This window comes from Xenopus laevis, chromosome 2L, assembly GCF_017654675.1.
Source record: "Xenopus laevis strain J_2021 chromosome 2L, Xenopus_laevis_v10.1, whole genome shotgun sequence".
Lineage (NCBI taxonomy): Eukaryota > Metazoa > Chordata > Amphibia > Anura > Pipidae > Xenopus > Xenopus laevis.
In genome coordinates, this window is record NC_054373.1 from 79429510 (window position 1) to 79455300 (window position 25791).

Sequence of the window (25791 nt, forward strand, 5' to 3'; positions counted from 1 at the left end):
GTAATGACACTGGCAAACAGAGGGGTATAAACAGTACAAATAATGCCCTTTGGGTGGGGGGGGATTTGCCCAAATTAGATACGTGGTAGGAAAATATAGGCTTTACATGTCTTTTAAGTGTGTGGCAAAATGATGATCCTACTACTGGTATGAGACCTGTTACCTATCTTGGGATCTTTCCATAATCTGTATCTTCATTTTACTTAAATCCACTAAAAAAATCATATAAACATTAGATAACCCCAAATATTTGTTTTGCCTCAAATAAGGATTGATTATTGATATCTTAGTAGGGATCAAGTACAAGGTATTGTTTTGTCATTAAAAAAAAAGGAATATGTTTTGAATTTTTGACGTATTTGATTAAAATGGGGTCTGTAGGAGATGGTATTGCCATAATTCAGAGCTTTCTGGATAATGTGTTTCCAGAAAACGGACCCATACCTGTAGTAAAATGTTGGGGCAGTATATAGGTCATGGTCACTACTTTACTGAGAAAAAAGGAAAATTACCTCTATGAATACAGTCTATGCAAATTGTGCATGTTTACCTAGAGAAGACACCTTTAAGTGGCATATAGGATACAGCATACTATTCACTATTATCTTCTCCCAGAGGACATAGGTTATCTCTTCTGTTTGATCGAAAGGACATTTTATTTTCAGTTGCAAAATGTTTATTTTTTCTTTTCATGGTGGAAGCAGTACTCTATTACAGCATATAAGTAGGAGTTGTTTCAAATGTTGGTATAACACACTGCATTGAGGCATATTTGCTTTTTTGTAATTTAACTCTAGTTTCTGCCTAAGTTGCATTAACCTTAGTTAATGATTTATTTATTGCTTAATAATTTTTCCCATGCTTGATAATATATGCAGTACTGTATGGGGCAGATTTATCAAAGGTCGAGGTGAATTTTTGAACGAAAAAAAACGTATTTCGAGCTATTTTTTGTGTACTTCAACAAGGGAATAGTCCAAATTCGATTCAAATTTGAAAATAATTTGAAAATTAGAATATCGAAATTTATCATGTACTGTCTCTTTAAAAATTCAACTTCAACCATTCTTCATCTAAAACCTGCCAAATTGCTGTTTTAGCCTATGGGGGGCCTCCTGGAACCTATTTGGAGTCAATTGGTGGACTTTCAAAAATCGTTTTTTTGGGGAAAACTTTGAATCAAATTCGATCAAATGCACTATTCCTTTGATTCGAAAACTTCAAATTTGGCCAAATATGGACCTATTCAATCGAAAATGGACCTATTCGACCAAAAAAAACTTCGACTTAATTTCGGTTGGTCTTTTTGAATTTGAACGTCAACGTTTTTTCAATTCAAAATTCGACCCTTGATAAATATGCCCCTATGTGTTTTACTTAGTTATTTTCAGCTCTTACTTTTTACTGTAAGCCACAACAAGCCAACCACAATTTACTCGTCCCATGTTTCAATGCAAAGCTCTGATTAGTTGCTATGGGTTAATAGATCTTGTAAAACACTGTACCTTTTATAACATTGGACATTGGTGCATTTAAATGGATGGCTAGAACCACTTACATTATACCTATTCATGTTTCCTGCTTAGCAACATTCACCATTTACATGAAAAAGTAAACCACTCTAACACTTTACACTAAGAATTTTTGCCTGACCTCATGGAACATCACAAGCTGTAGCTCACAGTGCAGATGACACAGGCTGTCAACACTGTAATTATAGGCACCAAATGTATCATTCTAAGTTGAATAAATATTAATATCTCCTCCAGTCAAAAGCCAGCTCCTACACACTCGCAATGCTCCTTATAAAGATAGGCCAAGTTTATTATTTTTTTAAAGTCTGAGAATGAGCTTGTGCGCTGACTTAGGGGTGCCCCAATTGTACATATTACGGTGGAGCACAATATTGTTGTTGATGATGCATTCTTGTATTCTATTTAATGCAGTTGGTATTAAAAGGGGACCTACACCCAAAACTGTTTTTATTTTCTATAATGAAAGAAAATGTAATTTTGAGCAATTGTCCAATATACAACTGAAGAAGTATTTCACTACATTTATGTGTAAATGTAATAGTAACTGAAAGTAGTGTTTGTTCATCCTTTTCTTCTCTCTGGTTCTGATTCTTGAAACATTGAATCAGAAGAAGACAAATCACCCCACCCCTCTCTTATTATCTGACTCATTTCACTGGCTTTCCAAGATGACAACCAATTCTTTAGTCCCTGTATTGTCTTCCTGCCAATTACTCACACTTATACCATGTGGTAAATATACAGTAAATACATAAGATATTTCTTGTTGTTTCTGGAGAGACAGTGTATGAACATATTTTATCCAGGTCTTAAAAAAGTTTTCAGCCTGGTGTTCCCTATTGAAGGGGACCTGTCACCCAGACATAAAAAGTTGTATAATAAAAGTCCATTTCAAATTAAACATAAAACCCAAATTCTTTTTTTAATAAAGCATTCATAGCTGTTGTAAACACGTTTACAAATATCAGCTGTCAATCAAATATTGCCTGCCCCTCCTCTATGCCTTAGACATAGAGGCGGGGGAAGCCAATTACTTTCCATTCAGCACTTACTAGATGTCACAGCACTCCCCACATTCCCCACCATTCTCTTTACCATTTAATTGTGTAACCAGTTCATGGGGATGGACATCAGGGGGCCTATTCACAAAGGGTCGAATATCGAGGGTTAATTAACCCTCAATATTCGACTGGGAATTAAAATCCTTCGACTTCGAATATCGAAGTCGAAGGATTTTAGCGCAAATAGTGCGATCGAACGATCTAAGGATTATTCCTTCGATCGAACGATAAAATCCTTAGATCGAACGATAAAATCCTTCGAATCGAACGATTCGAAGGATTTTAATCCAACGATCGCAGGAATATCCTTCCTCATAGGCTAACATTGAGTTCGGTAGCTTTTAGATGGCGAACTAGGGGGTCGAAGTTTTTTCATAAAGAGACAGTACTTCCACTATCGAATGGTCGAACGATTTTTAGTTCAAATAGTTCGATTCGAAGTCGTAGTCGAAGGTCGTAGTAGCCCATTCGATGGTCGAAGTAGCCCAAAAAACACTTTGAAATTCGAAGTTTTTTTACTTCGAATCCTTCACTCGAAGTTAGTGAATCGGCCCCCAGGTGACAGTTCCCCTTTAATAGTGACCACAAACCAGTCCATAGGGTACACAAAGTCAAGTTTTAATATCACTAATTCCAACGTTGGAGGTATATCTGAGGTCCAGCAGTTCAATATAGCTTTCCTACTGACTGCTGTTGTACTGCTGTCGTACAGGCTGATACATTAGATAGCTTTAAGAAGGGGTTGGATGGCTATTTAGCAAGTGAGGGAATACAGGGTTATGGAAGATAGCTCATAGTACAAGTTGATCCAGTGACTAGTCTGATTGGCATCTAAGAGTCAGGAAGGAATTTTCCCCATTCTGAGGTAAATTGGAGAAGCTTCAGATGGGTTTTTTTGGATCAACTGGCAGTTAGGCAGGTTAAAAAAAGTTAAAAGGTTGAACTTGATGGATGTGTGTCTTTTTTTCAACCTAACTTACTATGATACTATGTAGATGGGCTTTCCAGACTGTGGAGCTTTCTGGATAACAGGTTTCAAGATAACATATACCATACCAGTACTTGAAAACCACTGAAAAATGGTATTTGATATATATTGGAATTATATATTTTCTTCATCATAAAAAAACGTTTTTTGGCAGCTTGCTGTAAACATGGGATGAAGAAGAGGCTAAAACATGATCAAATGAAGGATGCCAAATAATAAAGCAATAGCTGTGTATGAGAAGGAATACAGATGTCATTATATTTAACATACAGAAAACAACATATTTCCTAGCGAATCTTGCTTGACTGGAAATAAGGGTCAGTTGCCGTATGTATGTGGCAAATTATACCCTTCTAGTTGAGAAATAGTTGGCTAAGGATTTGTGTAAGAATTTAAAGAGCTGTGGAAGGACATGCAGATTTACACTCTCGCACTGATTCCGTGTATCTCTGCTATTGGATGTCTAATATCTGCAGCTGAAATTTGCCGCTGTGTTTACAGCACATTTCTGTCATTGCTGCTTCCTGTCCAAGCACCGCAGGAAGAAGTGTGTTTCCTAAATTAGATCTCTAAGGTCACAATGAAAGCTTCTCGCACTGTAGCAGATGGAGAAGGCGAGGAGAGAAAAGCTTTCTAGATTTCCAATAATGCGCCTTAATAATCCTAGCTGCAGATCTATTTTTCCCTTTCAACTCCTGCCCGATATTTGTTTCAACCATCTTATTTACTGATTTTGAGTGAAAGAAAATCATCGTTCACAATGTCTTATATACCTGTAGTAACATTAAAATGAAACCAATTTACTAAACACTGAATGCAAAAATCACAAAAAATTTGTGATTTTTTTTAATAAAAGCGGACTTTTAAAAAAAATCACAAGTTTTTCAGAATTTATTAAACCCAGAGGATGGGAAAAGTTTGAATCTGAAAATTTGGCATCTCAGACCTGTCGAGGTTGCATATAAGTCAATGGGAGAAGACCCAATGATTTTTTGATGTGCGCTGGGTTTTTGGCAATACCCCAAAGTTTTCTGCAAAAATCCAAAAAAAAAAACAGTGAAAATCGGATTTTTCACGATTTTTTTCGGATTTTTTCCTGCAAACTAAATTTTTGGGAAAGTGTATTAAGAAATAAGTCCAAAAAACCCGTGCGGATTTGGTCTGAGTTTTTTCAGAAAATATTGAGATAAATTCGGACTTTAATAAATAACCCCCCAATTGTACAGGTAATTTCATATTAACTGATCCCGCACAATAAATTAAAGGTGCAGTATACACACCTGTACAGCTGTATAAACTTGCTCACTCTGCCCATGGTAGATGCTCCCAGGCTTTTCCTGCATTAACCTATGTCTGCCTGGACTTATTTGAAATCTGCCTTGCTTTTGTCCTTTGGGCTGTGTGTAAGTAATCCTTGCAGTGCTGCACTTTGGACTTTCTCCCTACCTTGCCTTGACATACCAGTACCTACCTTAACTATTCCTGTACCTATTTGTGACTTTTATGTTTGTTCTGCTGCTTTTGATGTTAACGTCTGCTTGTTTTCCATCTAGCCCCCTTCTCAGCCCCTATAACAAACACTAAGACCAGTGGCCCCTGAGTGGTCATTTACAGTCTGCTTTAGCTACTAGTCCCTTTCCAGGGGTATGCCGTCTTTTTAAAAATATATATTCACTACTATATAATCCTGCACATAGGGTTAAGAGGTCATTTTAGTTTGCATCTGACTCAATGCAAATATTTAACTAAGGGAGCAGCATTATGAAAATATACAGCATGTTGGTTGGTTGTGTATTTTCTGGATTAATAATGTTATAGAAAGAAGTAAACTAAGATTCACTGCCACACAAAACTTGAAAACAGATAGAGAGAGATAGATATTGATAGAGATAGATACCTGAATACAATGACACTTGAGGCATATTCTTGTTTCTTAACAAAACTAATGTAAATGTTTACATTACATACATTGTCTATTTTGCTTCCTGTAAGGATTAAACATATCTTAGTTTGGATCACGTACAAAGTACTGTTTTATTATTACACCAAGAAAAAGGAAATCATTTTTAAAAACTTGGATTATTTGGATGAAATGTAGTCTATAGGAAACAGCCTTTCCATTATTCAGAGCTTTCTGGATAATGGGCTTTTGGAAAATGGATCCCCTACCCAACAAGGATAACTAATATAATTATGAAAATAGTGGTTAATCTTAATACTCTTTCTGTTAAAAATAGTCTGTGAAATACAAAGTAGAAGTACTGAAAGAAGCATGACTTTTTATAATAAGGCGTAGTAATAAATTCACCTGCAACTTCAGAAACTATATAGGAATTAGGGGCTTTTCGCTGACTAGGCTGCTAAATTGTATTCAACTCAGTCAACAAGATTGTGTATTTTTTAAAGACTTATTAGATCAGTGCCTCTTGCATTCCAAAGAGACCATAGCAGTTTTAGTAGATGTATACTGTCCTATATTATCCTATATTAACACAAAGCATAGGAAAGATCTTGTTTTGTGAAGAGAAGTCATCCAAGGCTAGTTACACTTCATTCATCATTTCTTCAATATTTAATTACAGTAGCACAAGCACCCAGGATGCAACCAACAGCTCATTCTGAGTATCATATGAAACACTATTAATAACTGATTAAGGTTATCAAGGAATAGTTCTATATTGGGCAGGCATTGGAGAAGGTATTACTTAGATATCTTCTCATGCGTCTGTCTGCCTATATCTGGTGCAAATTCTGTCTAGATGTTTAAGGTATCTGCTTAATAACAATTTGCTTAACTTAAGGGGCCTATATGATGAGAAAGCTTAGAGACATTCATCAACATCATCAGCTTGCCCATGGCAGAAGTGTAACAGGCCTAGAACAGCAGCTTTTAGGGCAACAGCAATGGCTTAAACTTCCCTAAGATTATCTTAAATATAAAAATAAAATCTCTCATTTAAAAAAAAATCTACAGAGAGAGAAATATATCTTTACAGATGCAATACCAACTGTAAACAGAATGCAATTTCAAAACTTGGCTAATCTCTACAGATATCTCAAATAATTGTGTGCGTATTCTGTAAATGAATCACCAAAACAACATATTTCTAATTAACATACTGTAAATCTGTTTATATTTTAAATAATATTGCTGCAGAGTCATTTGTAACTGTGTGCAAAAACGGTACATTGGAACAAACTTTAATAGTTCTTTCAGTATATTTAGGCAGTGTCGGACTGGGATGCCAGGGGCCCACCAGAAAACCTTAGGCTGAAGGCCCACTTTCCAAACTATTATTCCTTCTCTTCTCAATCAAGCTCTTTATTCTACTAGTCTTTTATCTCTACATACTATATTCTATTCTTCCATTATTAAGCCCCTTAAAGAAATAGGGAATGACCATGAAATAGACCAAATGGTTAGCAGCAAGAGCCCCACTGACACCTGGGCCCACTGGGAGTTTTCCTGTTATCCCGGCGGCCCAGTCCGACACTGTATTTAGGCCACATGCACATGTTTCACTGGCAGCCTGGAGCAAGTTAAGCTCTTCTATTCCTTTACAAAGGAACTTGATTTTGAATTGGGCTTTCTTATAATGGACCTTTCTTGGTATTACTAACTAGGTGCCAAAACACAGGATAGCTATGGATGTATTGTTTGAGGATATTTATTTTTATTTATTATTTATTTTTGTAAGACCAGTAGGTTCACTAGGTACAGTAGTTAAATGTATCATTAGCTTAAAAACTGCTATATTGCATATAATAGTTGTAATTAGTGCAAGCATTCAGTTATTGCCATATGACAGAGGGGACAAACCAAAATTTTCGAACCCATCAGATTGCAGAAATTATATTAGTCCCCATTATTTGCTATTGTGTCAGAAAACTTGTATATGACAATGATATTTGTACACCCATGGATACCTAGGAAATGTGAAGCAATTCTAAATGGTGCACAGTCTAGATTATTATTGTTATTAATATACTTTATCATTTCTTTTCATGTCTTCCAGTCAATCATTTAACCTCTGCAGTGGGACACTTAAAGGGGTGGTTTGCCTTCAGGTTAACTTTTAGTATGTTCTAGAATGGCCAATTCTAAGCAACTTTTCAATTGGTCTTCATTATTTTTTTTTTTATAGTGTATGAATTATTTGCCTTTTTCTCCTGACTGTTTCTAGCTTTCAAAAGGGGGTCACTGACCCCATCTAAAAACAAATGCCTTGTAAAGCTAAAAATGTATTGTTATTGCTACTTTTTATTACTCATCTTTCGGTTCTGACCTATTGACCTTGACGGGTTTTTAGCTGGAGTATTTTTGGATTGAAGCTTTTTGCAGGTTCGGGGTATACTAAATCTCAAAAAATTGGAGGGGGTTTTAACCCAAAAAAATTGATATAATTGAAACTAACCTTGAAAAACTCATTTTTCTGTAAAGACACAACTCGACCTTTGATAAACAACCCCCTTAATGTGATACAATTGTTTCGAAATTTTTTAAAAATACATTGACAGTAGTATGAATATTTATCAGTATGAATGAATCAATATTTATGATCATGAATTCTTTGGGTGGAAATGGAAAATAATTAAGAACTAATGACCAAAATAATTTCAGTAAACAAAGGTTTATGTAATGCATTTCCTTGTTTTTAGTTTGAAAAAGGATTTCATTGTAAATCTTCTCCAAAACTCTGCAAAATGAATAGCTGCATAATTATAAAGATTTGCCTGCATGCAACCTAATTCTGTGTTTAAAAAGATGAAATAAAGGATTACAAGAGAGATGGTCCCAAGCTAGATAAAATTGCAAATCCATTGACAGACTATGATACCTTTGTCAACTGAGTAGGATACAAAGTATGAAATGCAAATATTTGAAATGTCACGTGTCATTTCATTAGTTAAGGCTCTAACATTTGGTATTTACAGTAACTGATCCTTTGTCATTAGAGCAAACTTCTTCTGCCTCATCCGCATACACTGTGTTGTACTAATCTTCACACCTTAAGTCTACTAGAAAATCATGTAAAGGTTAAATTAACCCAATAGGCTGGTTTTGCTTCCAATAAGGATTAACTATGTCTTAGTTTCATTGAATACAAGGTGCTATTTTAAAATGACAAAATAATTTGTACTATTTGGATAAAAAATTTTATTTTTTGGATAAAATGGAGTCTATGGGAAACAACCTTACCATAATTCAGAGCTTTCTGGATAATGGTTTTCCGGATAATGGATCCTATACCTGTATTATAGTACAGGTATGGTACCTGTAACCCAGCATGCTTGGGACCTTGGGTTTTCCAGATAATGAAGCTTTCCATAATTTGAATCTTCATACATTGAGGAGGTTATTTATTAAAGTTTTTCATAAAAAAAATTGAGTGTTCAAGGGTAGTTTTCAGTAAAAAAAAAAAAAAAAAAAATTTGATTATGCCCCGAAGCTGGAAATACAAAAATACAAAAATACCTGTCAAGGTCATGTAGAAGTCAATAGCAGAGGTCCTTTGAACCATTTGAAGATGTCTGTAGCCTTCATGATGTTCAGGTTTTTTACAGTGAGTTTCCCTAGAAAACTCAATAACTTTGTGTATTTGGATTTTTCACTTTGAATACACTGATTCAAATGTTTTTACGTTTGAATTTTTTCATAAATAAGTAACATTTGAGTTGTGATTTTCTTCAAGGTATAAAAAAAACCTCACAAACTCGACCTTTGAAAAATAGCCCCTCTACTAGTCTACTAGAAAATCATTTTAACATCAAAAAACCCAATAAAATGGGTTTGCCTCCAATAAGGATTAATTTAAAAATTTGGATTATTTGGATACAATGGAGTCTATGGGAGTCAGAGTAATTCTGAGTTTTCTGGATAACTGATCCCATTCCTGTTAGTTCTTCCAAACTTACATTAATATATAGAACTAGTGATGGGTGTATTTATTTGACAGGTGCAAATTCACGCAATTCACCGCTGGGAAATAAATTCGCAAAACTGCAGCGAAAATTTGTCGGCGTCAAAAACTAGGTGCCGGCGCCATTTTGCACATTTTTCAGCCCAAATTCGCCCATCACTATATAGAACATGCTAAGACTGGTCTGCTGGTGTCTTAGGCAAAATGGCAGTAAGGATTATAGCATTCTAATTACATTTTCTTGTACCATATTTCACTTGTCTGCAAATTAATTAAATTGGGCAAGGTTAGTAAATCCATTCAATAGAACAGGAGTGCCCCTACTTTACTTATGCGTGGTCTATTTTTAATTATGTTGTCCCATTATTATCTACATCCATATAAACATTGTTAGTAGGGATGGGCGAATTTTTTCACCTTGTTTCGGAATTGAAGTCCATAGACTTGTATGGCGGTGTACGACAAAAAAAAAAAAAGACGCGCGTCAAAAAAAAAATCACCAACATTTTTTTGTCGCTCATACACTTTAATGGCCATCGGTGACATTTCCCCGACGGCAAATTTTTGGCGAAATGAAACATTGTTAGCATTCTGTGGAAAATGTTGTGGTTAAATGTTACTTAAATATTGTATTGATGTATGATGCATGATGTATGAGAGAATTTACATTTAACATTAACTATTTAACTATTTCTTATGTAACCTTAATATAATGAATATATGAATGAAAAGCATGAAATAGGAGGGCGATGTAGACAAGCTGTCTCTTAGACAGAGTCTTGAGATCTACTGATCACCAGCTAAAGGTCTTCTGGTAGATCCTGATCTACCTTTTGGGCACCCCTGCAACAGAAGCTTAAGGAAATGTACAATGCTCAGGCATCTTCACTCTTGAGAAAACTGATGAGAGAAAAAATGCAGAAAGTTTGTTGGATACATTTTTTGAAATTCCATTATTTCAATGGTATATGAACAAATGATTAGATTACTGATCAGTCAGTGGTTTCTGTCACATTGTCTAGCAGAAGGAATATTTTGTTTACACAAGTTCAGAGCAGACAAAGCAATTTCAGATTTATTTTGGAATTCCATGGTGTAGTTTAGAATGCAGTGAAACATTTTCCCTAAAGTGTAAAAGAAAGTTGGAATACTTTGTCCTAAGCATCCATTATTTCTTACTCCTAGTTACTGGAGTTACTCCTCCAGTTATTAAACTATTTTTTCCTTTGTGTGTAATTACACACTCATCAGCCACTGAATCTGTAAATTATTGAAGTTTGTACTATGAAGAATTATGAACAGTACCTCATATGCTATTTGTCAAGGCCTTGCGGCTCTAGTGGGTTGGAGTCATGACCAGATTGGAATGCTTTAGAGCAGATTGATATTGAAATAGTCAAATGCGTAGTGCAGAGAGTTAAGAAAAGCAAGTTCAGTATCCAGGCAAGAAGTTGGGGCAGGCGGCAAACAGTGTAGTCAGGAACTAAAGCAGAAAGGTCAGGAACCAGAAGCTGGCAAATATAGCGCATCCCATTCCAACTCTCAGAAGCAGAACCTACATTTGGCTTGTTCCTTTTGACTTTGAATTAGTGCCAATTGGGATTATGTCACACCGGTGCTATGCTACGTGTTTGGCCATGAGCCAGAGCGCTCCTGACAGTATTATAATGGATAGGTGTAGCAGCACTTGAGTTCACAATGTGATTGTAGGTCGAAGGTTACCATATATTGCAATGTTTCTGGGTTATATGGACTTACACTGTATGTCACATACTTGTCAGAGATGATTCCCATGGGTTGAATAATGTAAATACTGAACATCAATTTGATTTCAGATGCAACTGCATTTTGATTTAACATATTCTGTAGCGCTGAATACTAAATGGGTGTGATTATTCAACATATAGATTACATACAAAAATACAATCCATAACTGAAATAAGAGGGTCAGGCGCAAATTCGCTACCACTACACTAATTCACTAAAATTCAAAGTTGCGTCTCTGCAGCAAAATGTTGGCAAACTTTCACTAGCGTAAATTTGTTGGCGCGGGCGTTTCATAGGAACTTTTGCTAATGTTCAGTTCTTCCTAGAGAAACTTTGTTAATACCCTTACGCTTAGGTAAATTTACAAATGTCCAAGGAAGCAAAAGAAAGACTAAAGAGATCCTCTTATGCCTAGACATGAGCCCACCCTAAAACAAAACAAATGTGCAATGTCCCTCAAATGGTTGAAAAAAAAAAAAATGTTAACAAACATTCTATCGTGATAGGGTTAGTAAATTGACCATGTGCCTGCGGATGGGATTTCTGGAGAATTTCCCCTAGCGAGAGTCACTTCGCCCTTTAGTAAATCTGCCCCATGTGTAAGTTCAAAAGCCTAATTTCCAATTTTAACAGATTTGAAATTGCTATCCTGAAGTTGATTTGAGTTTTACAACAGCAATTCTTGCTTGATATGCGTTAACTTATTACTTATTCTAACTATTCTGTTGCAATATCCATTTGATTACACATTTGTAGCATTACAGTGCATTCATTTTAGAGGGGGTCAACGACCCCTGTCTGAAAGCTGGAAAGAGTCATGAAAAGAAGGCAAATAGTTAAAAAAACATAAAAGAAAAAAATGAAGACTATTTGAAAAGTTGCTTAGAATTAGCCATAATATACTAAAAATAACTGAAAGATGAACTATCCTTTTAAGGTGGCTAATTTGTCCCACACTGTTGATGGTTGATATATTGATTCTGGCTGGATGTGTTAAGCCAGTGTTAACCATAACAAAAATACTAAAATCATGAAAAGAGCATTAAACAATTACCTAAAGAATTTAAGTGCACTCAGTAAATAATACTGTATTATTTATTTAAGTATGTATATATTTTATGTTGAGACCAATTCAATTTTCAGTATAGGAAGCCAGTATAGTATGGAAAGTGTTGACTGCATTGGTGCATTTATTGAAGTTGCCATATGTTTAGGCTTAAAAAACATGAATGTATGCAAAATATACTATATATCCACACATACATACTTATTTGTGAACTAGCTTCTTAAGCTGTGAACATGTGAATTATGCATGATATCAGAGTTTTGGCAAAGGAAATGTACACTTTATTCTAAAATATGAAACAAAGTCAGCAAAATATTTGTTTTGTGATTATTCCATTGTATTGCTAAAACAGTGTGTGCTGAGTATTTTCATTTGCACTGGAAAATAATTGGTATGCATAATGATGTACTTTCAGACAGATACATTCAGACTGGTGACATTGTCTGCTTGATATGAGCATTATATATATACAGTATCTCATATACATATATGTATGTGTGTGTGTGTGTGTGTGTGTGTATATATATATATATATATATATATACACACACATACATTTACACTTTAGGCCCTAACCAGTGATGTTTTTAGGAAGTGCAATTGTCTTTTTATTACTCATCAACAAGCATTCCATTAAAATATGATGAAAAGTGAAACTGTGAAACTGTTTTAAATACTGATATATTTATTATATCCGAATACCAAAATGTTACTGAAATCCCATTGCATTTATACCACTTGAATAATTGTGATTATGTTTTCAACAAGAAATAATGTTTTCATTCATTTTTCAAAGAAAACCCCATTGTTTAGCTTCCCATTTCAAATTGTGTTGTTTTTTTTATAAAATAGACAGAAGAAGCAGAAAACAAATACATTAACAATGCTTTGAAAAATCTGTATTTTTTTGGTTGAAAATGTAGACTTATAACTGGTTAAAATATCCGAAATAGAAACTTATAATGAAAATTATAATTAAAGCCAATCTGCACCATTCAAAATAAGACCCTCTGTCTGCTTCCAAAAATCTGTAGAAACAATTATTTTATTTATTTTCACTTTTAACATTCCTTTTGTAGTACCGTTGGGACATGTCCATAATTATGTTCATATTTAGTTTTGCAGATCCAGTCTTACTGGTCATATGAAGAAACAGTATAAACTCACACATCAAAAACTATAAAAGCTTTTGCCCTTTTATACTAATTAGATTGCCGTTTTAGATGAAAATTCACGAATTTTTTGGCAAAGTGAAACGGAGTATATTCGCCCATGACTACATATTATGCTACAACATTTACACAAGCTATCCCTCCCCTTACCATAGAACAAATAACTACAGTTGCTGTTGTTAAATTCTACTCACTATAGGTCTAAATTATCCATGACAATAATTATTCATCCTAAATTGTGTTCTAATTACCATCCAGACAAGCTTAGTATTCTATGCTTTTATCTCCCTTATATGGGTCAAGTCCGATACTAATTATTGGAAGATAAATGGACAGGAAGGTTCTTTTCTCTAAAGGTTCAGTTCTGAGCTACAGGTGGAGAGTTAATACCAAACATCTTGCGCTTCTAGGTTTGAGCCTCTTGGGGATAACAGATCACCACATCACAAGAACATGCAGATTGCAGAGCAGCATTAATCAATGGCGATGCCTAAATGTCACATCATCGCATCTGTCAGACTATTCTCTGCTAATTTCCTTTCCTGAAAAAGTTGTAAACCAAATGTCTAGACATGTTAGCTTCCACTTCCCACTGTCAAAAACTAGAATCAACCTCAGTACAAGTGAACATGTGGAGGCCTATTTTTCAAAGTTCGGATTTTAGTGGTTTTGAGGTTTTTGAAACCACAACTAAACTCACTTTCTCTAAGGGCTCTTACACATGAGCGTTTTGACCTGCGCTCCCCTGCTTTCCGTTTTTTGGCGTTCAGCCGCAGGGGAGCGCAGGAATAGACGCAAGTCATTATTTGAAATGGGGCTGTACTCACTCAGGCGCGTGTAGGCGCCGAACGCAGGTTCAGACGCAACATGCTGCATTTTTCCTGCGTTCGGCGCCTACACGTGCCTGAGTGAGTACAGCCCCATTTCAAATAATGACTTGCGTCTATTCCTGCGCTCCTCTGCGGCTGAACGCCAAAAAACGGAATGCAGGGGAGCGCAGGTCAAAACGCTCATGTGTAAGAGCCCTTAAACTATGAATGTCATGACATTTATTAAAAGATCCGAATTAAAAAGGTAGGAGAGAAAAATAGCACTGAACCAAAATTGACTTCTTTAGGACTTTGACAACTTTTACCTGGCGAAGTTTTGTTTTAGAGGTTTTCATTGTTTTTACACTTAATTATTCTCAAATTAGAGCTTTTAAAAAAAACATGGAAAAACCACGAATTTGTAGAGATTTGTGGAAAAAAATCTAAATTTGTTTGTTAGTAAATGGGCCCCATAGTATCTGCAAGTCTGCTTGATAACCAAACACAAACCTGTAATATTTGTTGCTTATTGCAAAAAAAAAAAAAACCGTTTCCCTATTGCATCACTCATTTTATTATAGCATAAGAGGACCTGAAGAGAAAGATAGGTAATAAAAAGTAACAAAAATAAAATATTGGTGGCCCCTATTTGAAAAAGGTAAATAATGAAAAAAAAATAATACCAATTGAAAGGTTTCTATTACATACTAAGGGGCAGATTTATCAAGGGTCGAATTTCGAGGGTCCCTCGAAGTTAAATCCTTCGGTTAACAATCGTTTGATCGAACGATTAAAATCCTTTGAATCGAAAGATTTTAAGCAATCGATCTAAGGATTTTTATTCAATCACAAAAAGCTTAGAAAAGTGCTGGGGAAGGTCCCCATAGGCTAATATTACAGCTCGGTTTGGTTTAAAGTGGCAAAGTATGAAGTCAAAGTATTTTTTAAAGAGACAGTACTTTGACTATTGAATGGTCGAATAGTCGAACGATAGTCTAATTTTTTACAATATGAATTATTCCCTCGATCTAAGTAAATCTGTCCTTTAATTTTAATTTGAAAGTGAAGTGCTTTCTTTAAGACAAAATGACACTAGTGACTACAATAAAACAGCCAAATCCAATTTGTTTTAATGTGGAAATATGTTTTACTTTGTTAACAGGTAAGAAAATATTACTGAAACTGGCTTGGGCAGAGAACCTGCGGAAATTAAAAGCTAGTGGGGATTGGCCACCTCTAAGTCTGTGTAAGTTTACAATTTCCTCATGCCTTTCATTAATGATATAGCTTTTAACAGGCCAATGTACTGTAAATACTTTTCTAAAATGTCTATCTTTCTATTGTTCTGAATTGTATACCTTTTAAGGAAGTGCTACTGGTTCAAATTGAAGTTTAGTCTTGCCTTAGTTATTCTTAGACTATCTGGTTAGAACTTCCCAAGCCTCTATTATTCTTAGGCAAGCTGGTTATAAATTTCGTTATTACCCGCCATCCCCTTTACCAGAATCATGCACTGGGAAATGAACAACACAAACATGGCTAATAGTGGAATACAATGGGGCAGATTTGTCAAAGTGTGAAATTAGAGCTCACCACAAAAAAACTCATCCACTTTATATTCATTCCTATGGGATTTTCAGAAGCTCTGAGCACTAACTTTCACTATTGATAAATATGCTTGTAAAAATCCCATAGCAATGAATAGAAAGTGATTGAGTTTTTCTGTGGTGAGCTCTACCTCACATTTTGATAAATTTGCTCCTAAATTTTCTAAACTGAAAAAGAGATTAATCCAGCAAAGGTACGGCTCTCTACAGAGTATTGATGTGCAGGTTGAGAGAAACTCGTCCCGTATCTGCCTCCTCCCCTCTTTATATAGGCCTGCGCCAACTCGCCCCATAGATGACATCACAATAGGGGTAAGACGAGCGTTAGAGTATAAAAAAGAGAAAAAGAACTGGCAGCTTAAGGCCTGCGACCCACAAAGGGTGTGCTGGTTTTGGCCCAAACCTGCCTGACCTGGGGATATCTGGCCGGCCTGTACATCACTCCTACAAAGTACTACACAAGAAAAATAAGAGTATAGTGGCCTGTTAATATATGTTTACACACTGCTCTGAATGGCTTATTGTAAATGAACAGCCTTGTCTAACTGTAAATAATGATAGTTTATTTGCTCTGTGAAACATGTCTGTTGTGTTTAAAGCACCCTTAGAAAGAGGAATATTTTTAAAGTTTTTATTTTTCATTGATATGTATAGATATGTTAGAAAACTTTTATTGACACATTGATGCATACAACAATAATATAACAAACAAGGGAAAGTTGTGCTCGCCACTAATTTTTATAACATTAAGTGGGGGTGCAATGAGGTTGTGACCACAAAATACATATAGACAAATACAAGAAGTCCTCTGCATTCAAATCATTATCAATATATTTGACATTGCGACATTTTGTGCCTTGAGCTACCAAAAAATGCCTTACCCTTTAAACAAAACCGGGATTGTTTGTCAATATATTTAAGCTGGTCAACTATGTCAAAGTCATAAAACAATAATATAACATACTATACTATAACACAATAACCATTTTGCCACTAGTGTTGCATCTGTGTGGAACTCGGATGCCTGTTATGTGATTTAAAAGCAGGAGCAGTTAAAGGTAAATGTAGGTCTAGCACCCAAAAATACTCTCTTGAAAATAATTTTTAATATACAGTATCTGTGCAAAATTAAGCAATTAATATTTGGGTTTCTCTGGAGGATAGTCAAAATATCTATGTATATTTAAAGGGCAAGTCACCCCCAAAATTACAAAATGCCTAATAACAGAAAACATAATTCTAAACAACTTTCCAATATACATTCATTAAAAATTGTCAGTGCAAAGTTATTTGTAAAAACAATGGTTATTGTAAGCAGCATTTGCCTAACTCGTGGCTGTTACTTTTTAAACAATATTGCAAGAGTCTTAGTTCCCCAGCAAAGACAGGTCTGTTAATCAGTTGGCGTGTCTTACATTATATCAACAGTTTGAACCACCAGGGCAGAGAGTAGACAGGGACAGACTCTGCTTTCAATAGCAATACATATACAAATAACTCAAAAACCATAGAAAATTTGTAATGAATATATATATTGCTTAAGTTGGATAGAATCAGGGTTTCTTTATTAGTCAAAATAATTATTTTTGGGTATTATTTTAGTCAAAATAATTGTTTTTGACTCTTTAAAAATCAAAAAGGGCCATGAACATTATAAAATAAAAATACCCTAAACTCACACACTTTAATATTCAGTCTTTTAGTGAATATATTTATTGTTTTGTTTTTTAGGGCTTTCTGGGGCAGGTCATGAATATATCTTTTTTAAAATACAAATGCACACCATAGACTGGATGGGACTATTGAGGCAACACATTAAAGATGAAGTAACGTATGGTATCCCAAAACCCAGAACAGACCCCAAGGTCCCGGTCTCTGCTCACACTTCTGCCAACAGCCTTTTACTTTAGGAGGAGGCCTCCGTTACGCAGATGCCACCAGATCTTAAAGTTAGAGGACCAAGGTGGAAGTTCTGGGCAGACAAGGGAACATATACAGGAAGGACACGGAACAAAGGAGCGTTTTTGAAGGTCAGGCTGAAGTGGAAACCAAATCAGGCAGTTCAGTAAAGAACCAGGAGTTAAAGACATAGTCGAGGTTACAAAAACCGGGTCAAAAACCGATCAGTAATGCAGTACAAATCAGGAGCCAAGAGAATGGTCAGGAACCTGCAAAGGTCTGTACAGGCAGTGAACAAGCAGTAGTCAGGGAAAGCAAGGATCAAAGAACTGATATCAAACTTGAAACACACACATGAACTATCAGGAAATAGACCTAAGTTGGGCAAGGAAAAATTGGCCACTGTCCTTTAAATAATTGCGTGCCTAGCATCATGATGTCAGATGCAGCACGGATTCCGTATCAATTCCGTATTCAGTGCGCGTGTCTGGAGGCGCACAGGTCTGTTTTCAGAAATATCCAGTAACAATGTATATGAATAATTAATTTTTTGTGTGTGTTTGTTTAAGTTACTAGTCCTTCCAGTGGTTAAATTCTAATTTAAATATATACAATTTGCAATTAAAAGTGAATTACAGGAATACATATAGTAAATAAATTAAAAAAATAAATAATAATAAAATAATAACTCTGTACAAATAGATTATATAAACAAAAAACATAAAAACATATTCCAACTGTGACATGCATGTATACTTTAATTAATCATTGACTTTCTTACAATATAAATATGCAAGGGAGCCGGTTGAATGTTTGTTGTACCAAATCCTTGGTGACTTTTCATTGTCTTCTTTTTCCTCAGTAAGAGGTAGCTAAGTGCTTATTAGCTTCTTCTGGTGCAAGGAGAAATAGTGTAAAGGTGCTATGGGGCACAAAGTACTAGGAATGTGGGGAATCACATGGAACTCAAAGCAATCAACCAGTGGTGTAATTAGATGTTACTGGGCTCTACAGCTAATTAATTGCTAAACAAAACATTTGCTAATTTGACCAGTTTTACCCAGATATATTGAAGTTGCCCATTAATTAGGGCTTTACTGGGCCCCCTACACTCCTGAACACCCTTGCAACCACAGGGTCTGCTTCCTCTGTAATTACGCCCCTGCAATCAATGTAATTTATGAAGGCAGTACACTTGTCATGAACATTGGTAACAGGCTAGACTTTGAAAAGTGGAGAAACTTTGAGCACTGCCCAGGAACAAATAGCAGCGAGGATGTGCTTTTCTATATACAGACGACTGATCATTTTGTATGAGCCTGAATTTTGAATATTATCAATGCCAGTTGAATACATGTCGTAGAACTGTTTATGTGAAGGGAAATAGTGAACATTTAGATTTAACAAAATGTAAGATTAGAGCTCACTGCAAAAAAAACACACACACACACATTTCTATTAATTTCTATGGGATTTCTGGAAGCATATTTATCAAATGGTGAATTCTAACTTTAACCCATTGATAAATACACTTCTAAAACTCTAATCTCACATTTTGATAAATCAGTCCCTTAGTGAAATATGTCTTTATCCCAACATCACATATTAGCATGTATTAACCAATATTACTGTCATATAGACAGTGTATATATAGACATCTACAAATATTTTTGGCACACAGGTCTCTCTAAAACTCTGTGATCTGTTTATTTGTAAACATTGTGCAGTTTGAGCTCTGCTTGCCAATGATAAATAATGGAGATGAGCCCAAATTCTGTCCACCTTCTACAGTCCAGAAAGCAACTGTTGTGCATGACAGAAACACTAAAATGATACAAAAATCGGACTTGCCCTGTTTTGTATGAAGAGACATCTGACTTTTGTACTTTATTCATACCCCTCATTCCAGATTTTCCTGTACCAATAAAACCTACATACTTCCTTTATCAAATGGAATGTTTCATGCAGCTATTCAAATGACTGTTGCGTAGGAAGACCCAGTGATCAAGCCCTTTGTAACAGAATATTTGTTTACTGGCAGGATTAATGCCCTCCTCCACTTATTGAATGAAAAATGCTTGCCATGGAACCCTGAGACATTGAATGAGCCCATTCAGCTTTCTCACAACTGCTGCTTATAAACATGGCAGCAATTTGTATAGTTTCATAGAGCATAAATTCTCTGACAGTGTTTGTATGTCACCTGTATGTTTTATGTATGCCTCCTTATATTGTACATGAAGAATATGTTGGCCCTTTGTAATACTGGTTAAAAATAATAATACTGTAATACAAAGGTGCTGTAAATGAAGCCCAGTCTGGACCAGTGTCCAGTTATAATGAATAAATTATAATCTGTTTTAATTCCAAGAAAGAATGTGCTGCTGTGCTCAAATCTAGTGTTCCTTTCTGCATATAAATACATGGCAGAGGTCACCAGTTGTTGTAACATTGGTCTTGCATTTGAGTTTGGTCTTTTTTTATATTGTATGCTTACATGCTTTAGTAATTTTCAATATGTTAATAATTGTGTTACAGTGCGATTAATTTGTCAGATTTATGCAGCAGAATTTAAAATGTTTAAAGTTTGTTATGCTAGTTTGTAATGTTCTTTTATTCAAATGTTCTTTTATTCTTTTTCTGGTTTGTAGTACTTGGCAGACAAGATCTTTTTTGCTCATGCAGCTCTAGGGATTTTTTCAATTATGCTTTAATAAACAAGGATTCCACTTATAATTGTTAGCTTATCTGTACAGTCTGTTGTGGCAGGCTCTACGCATTTTTCTGCTCTATGTGTGCAGGCAGAGATGGCAGCAGTTTATCTACCGATATATATTTATTTCTCTGGAGAAAGAAGGTGTCTTGTTTGATGTGCAGTTACATATGTGCTTTAAGGGGTGGTTCACCTTTGAATTCAATTTTAATATGAGGTAGACAGTGATATTTTGAGAAATTTAAATTGGTCTTCATTTTTTATTTGACTTTTTGATCAGCAGCTCTCCAGTTTGCCATTTCAGATATCTGGTTGCTAGCAGGGGCGTAAATATAGAGGAAGCAGACCCTGCGGCTGCAGGGGGCCCAAAGGTAAAGGGGCCCCATGAAGCCTTAATTCATACAGAGTTTCAATAAATATTGGTAAAACAAGTCAACTGATAAACATTTTGGGGTCCTGAAAAATAATTAGCTGTGGGGCCCAGTAATATCTAGTTATGTCACTGGTTGGTAGGGTCCAAATTACCCTTGTAACCAGGCAATGGTTTGACTGAGAGACTGGGAGATGAATAGGAGGGCCTGAATAGAAAAACAAGGAATACGAAATAAAAATAATAACATTGTAGCCTCACAGAGCAATAGGTTTTGGCTGCTGGGGTCAGTTTATAAGCTGGAGAGAGTCAGAAAATGACAAATAATTAAAAAAACCAAACAGCTTAAAAAAAAATAAAGACCAATTAAAAAGTTGTGAAGAATTGACCAGTTAACTTGAAGGTGAACTACTCATTTAATGCTTGTGATGAATTTAGGCTAATACCTAAGGTCTATGGGATATAATAAAAAGCTAACACTTTTATACAGATTTGATTGTGTTTTATAAGGAAGAAAAAAAGAATTATAGACAGAAAGACTGACAAAGGGATTAGCCCCAGGCCATTCTCTACTTCAATGAATGCTGATTTAGTTTGCTAGATGGGCTGGCCCCATGAGCAAAAGTTCAAAATTATTATATTGGCAGTCATTCTGACTTTCAAAATTCAAAAAGGCTCCAGTAGGAATGGGACAGAGGAAGAGAACCCCAAAAGGAGTGTGGTAAATTCTCGCCCTGTTATAAAATCAGCTCAAAAAGCTCAAGAACCCATTTGTGGAAGTATTGGGCTATTGTTGGACTTGAAATTATGCTTAGACTAACTAAAGTTATATTTAGTTGTATTTGCTATTCATTAATGTTGTTTCTGCATATGTGTTTAGGCTTTAGAAAATGCAAGACATTCAATGTACTTTCTATTTATTTATATGAGTTGGAACTGTCATGTGTGATGCTCAAAGAAGTATATATTAAATCACGTCCATGGCTGTAATGAAACTATTCCCACCCCAAAGGTTGAATGATTAAGGAAGAAGTGTATTTTCAACCTATTCTTCCCCTAACACCAACATTTTTCAGTCGGATTGCTGTACTTATTTCCTAGAGCTACAAATAAATTAATGTTAGCTGCTACCAGGCCAAGAACAACTTCCCTTGCAATAAAAGGATTTAGTGACCATTTTCCCTTTATGAGTAAAACAGCAGGCCTCCCTTTAATGACTTGAAGTAAATATTTTATTTTGTGAACCATAGCCCTGTCCCAAATCACAATGTGCTTCAATGCAGATTTGCTAAGCAATGCAGCAAGATGAGTTGTTTGCAAGTGATTAATGAGGAAGCCTACTGGCAGTGATCACTTACAGCTGCAGTGAACCAAGAAGCACAATCTGCTCTGTACAGTACTGCTGACAAAAATCACAGCAGAAATTTAAACTTGGTTGGAAACCTGATATACTGTATTTTAAATTGATTGCCATAGCCTCCTCATCTGCTACGTTTAACCAATGGAAAATAGGTGGGCAGAACAAGAATAATATCACCACAACCTTGACTTTATAAAAAAAAATGCACATTAATGTGAAACATGGATGAAACCATTGACATCTGTTCTGTAATATATTACAAAAAAAGTCTGCTTTATGAAAATATACTGACCTGGTCTCAATAAATGCAGTAAGAAGCATTTTGTATTTGTGTGTTTTTCATAAATATGAAATAAAAATGCCAAAATTCATAATTCATATTGAGTTTTCTTACATAAATCTCATTTGTGAATTCAGAGCAACTGGCTGCTATGATTTCTAGCAGTCAAATGTAGCATTTTATTCTTGCCAAGTTTCCCTTACCTTACAAAAATTCACAGGCGCATTATTTGTTGTTTTTGAGTTATTTAGCTTTTTATTCAGCAGCTATCCAGTTTCTAGGGTCCAAATTAGCAACAATGCTCTGATCTGAATGTAAAGCTGTAATATGAAGAGGAGAGGTCCTTAATAGAATGAGTAAAAAAAAAAAAGTAACAATAATAAAAAATTCTAGTCATATTTTTTAGATATTGGGGTCAGTAACCCCCATTTGAAAGCTGGTAAGGGTCAGAAGAAGAAGAAGGCAAATAAATAAAGAACAATAACAAAGACAACATGAAGGCCAATTGAAAAGTTGCTTAGAATTAGCCTTTCTATAACATAAACACCCCTTTAATAAATTTTTAAAAATCGTGTTTCAGAAATCTGTGTTCAATGGATACGTTTCAGGGCAACCCCCCCCCAAATTCGAATGTTAATAAGGGTATGACAAAACTTCTAAGGGTTGACTAGTGACTGAAACTTTGAGAAACTTAGAGAAACTTTGAGATGTATTAACAGATTTTTTTATAAAAATCTGTTAATATATGTGACATCATCAATCTTAATCAGTATAATATTTTAAGAACAGCATTGCTTCTAAAACAAAATGATTACTACGAAAAATAATAAAGATAATGTACAGGTGTGAACTGTCAATATTTTATTGCATTTTCCTATAAAATCAGTTTTGGTTATGAATAATATTGTATTCTATAGTTATTATCACAGCAAAGCAAACACGTTCTCTAAAGCAATAACTAGACCTTCTTGAATTGCTATGCAGAATTTGGAACTGCGATTTAGTAATATAATATTTATTGGATTGGTTCCTATAAATCAGTCCAACATGACTGAGAGAAGAAAACCTACTTTATGTGGTGTTTCATGATGTCAGAACCAAATGTATCAGTTTATTGGAAGGGATTAAGGATTAAGAAAAAAATCCAGGCTGCCTCGTCTATTATTTAATAATAAGGATTTTTACAATATCAAGAAACATGTTAGTATGACAGGTGATACTGCCCAAGGTATTTATTTAGGTTTTCATAAACTCAATAAGAAACTGAATTTATATTTATTCTGGATAGAGACCTACCAAATAAACCTGGTTAGGGAAGTCATGCTAGAGTTGAATTTATTTTTCTTGAATCTCAACAATCTCAACAATCTAGAATACCATCGTTAGTGAGTTATTAAAAATTTATAAAATTAATTAAATAAAAGAGAGTTTGGTTGGATTTGTTTTCATAAAAAAATTTGATTTATTCAAGTTTTAGTAAAAGAGCCCTTAAGTAATGATAACCTTGCCTTCAGTCAGGTTGTTAGACTTTCCTTAAAAAAAAAAGAATTTTGGCATTGTAGTGCTCTACTTATCCTGATCTGGAAAAAATGTTTAATTTTTAGATATTTAACAACACTTTCTTAATGTGTTAATAGCTCATCTTCTGCCAGGGTCTAGTGGCTCTTGTAAGGTTGGAGTGGGGACCAATGAAGAAGCTGTTTACAGAAAGTCCAATTCACTGTATATGAAGAGTTAAGAAACTTTATAGTTGTTTCTAGGCAAAAGATCAAGATCAGGGCAGGCAGAAAATAGCAAATTCAGGAGTCAAAACAAGAAGGTCGGGATCCACTCATTAATTATAGTTCAGCCAGGAACACTCAGGAGTAGAACATATATTTGGGCATTGAACCAGGGTCTCTGGCTTCCTTTTATTTTGAATTTTCACAACAAAATGCAGCACGATGACATCATGTGCCACTACATCACAACCTAACGTGATGATGTCAATACGTGGCCATGGGTGTCGATTTCTTGGATCCTAAGCAGAGTTCTCTGCAATGGAGGACACCTGGCATCTCAACCACTTTTCAACCACTTACTCTTTGCCCCCATCAGTATTTTGTATATTTCATGCTATTTCTCTAGAAAATAAATATTGCAATCTAAAATAACTTTCAGATAAAACAAACTTGCACAATGCCACATTTCCATTCACATACTTCTAAAACGTCTAGTAACATTTCTATAAATACATGTTAATAATAGTGGGATTGCACTTCTTCAAAGCCTTTTTACACCTTAAAGTTCAATGAAACCATAAATCATTGGGGGGTACCAATTAGCTCTACCACGGACTTGGAGTAGACTCATGCACAGTACACTAAAAGTCAGCTTTATCAACATTCAAATTCGACTTTTGTTAATGCAAAATAGCAAATTTGAATTCCAGCTTCCAAAATTCAAATTTTTTAAATATTAAGTGCCAAAAACTAATGAACTGAAATATAAGAATTTGGCATCTAAAAGCTAGCAAGTTAATTGTGATTCTGCTGCATTCAGGTTTTTTCAGGTTTTTACATAATTGAGTTTTCAAGATCAAGTTTTCATTAAATAACAGCACATTCCAATTTGGTGAGTTTTCAATTTTTTTTTCAAACTAAAGAAAAATATAAAATGCCATCTTGCTAAGACTTGCTAAGACCTGGGAGATATAAAATTTCAAAATTTCATCATAATTCTCCAAACGATCTTCCCACTTCTTTGGGCTCATGTAGTGGATTAGCCTAAAGATTTGGGAAACTTCGCTCTAAGCACATACATATTTGTTAGGGATGCACCGAATCCACTATTTTGGATTTCGGCTGAACCCCCGAATCCTTTGAGACAGATTCGGCCGAACCCCCGAATCCTTTGAGACAGGAACATTTTTTTACTTCCTTGTTTTGTGACAAAAAGTCACGCGATTTCCCTCCCCACCACTAATTTGCATATGCAAATTAGGATTCAAATTTGGTTCGGCCGGGCAGAAGGATTCAGCCGAATCCAAATCCTGCTGAAAAAGGCGGAATCTCAAACCGAATCCTGGATTTGGTGCATCCCTAATATTTGTAACTGCTTGATGTTGGTTAAATTCAATAAGGGGTCCATTTATCAAAACTTGAATTTATCTAGTCGGGTTTTTAAGGGAAAAATAATTTTTTTTGTGGAAAAACCCTCAAATCTTTAGAGATTTTATACCCCAAAGCTGCTAAATTTCAGAAT

At 35.1% G+C, this 25791-nt stretch overlaps 1 protein-coding gene across 5 annotated transcripts in view; it reads left to right on the forward strand.

The window, feature by feature from the left end:
* The window catches only part of tbl1x.L (transducin beta like 1 X-linked L homeolog), a 173939-nt gene that overhangs the window by 59102 nt on the left and 89046 nt on the right, over window positions 1-25791 (forward strand). For 3 of the 5 annotated variants that reach the window (XM_018246614.2, XM_041582079.1, XM_041582078.1), the window contains one exon: window positions 15482-15565. The exons of the other annotated variants lie outside the window; for them this stretch is intronic. The gene's annotated coding sequence lies outside the window, so the exon portion shown is untranslated. The remainder of the gene's footprint in view (window positions 1-15481; window positions 15566-25791) is intronic. 5 annotated transcript variants of the gene reach the window in all.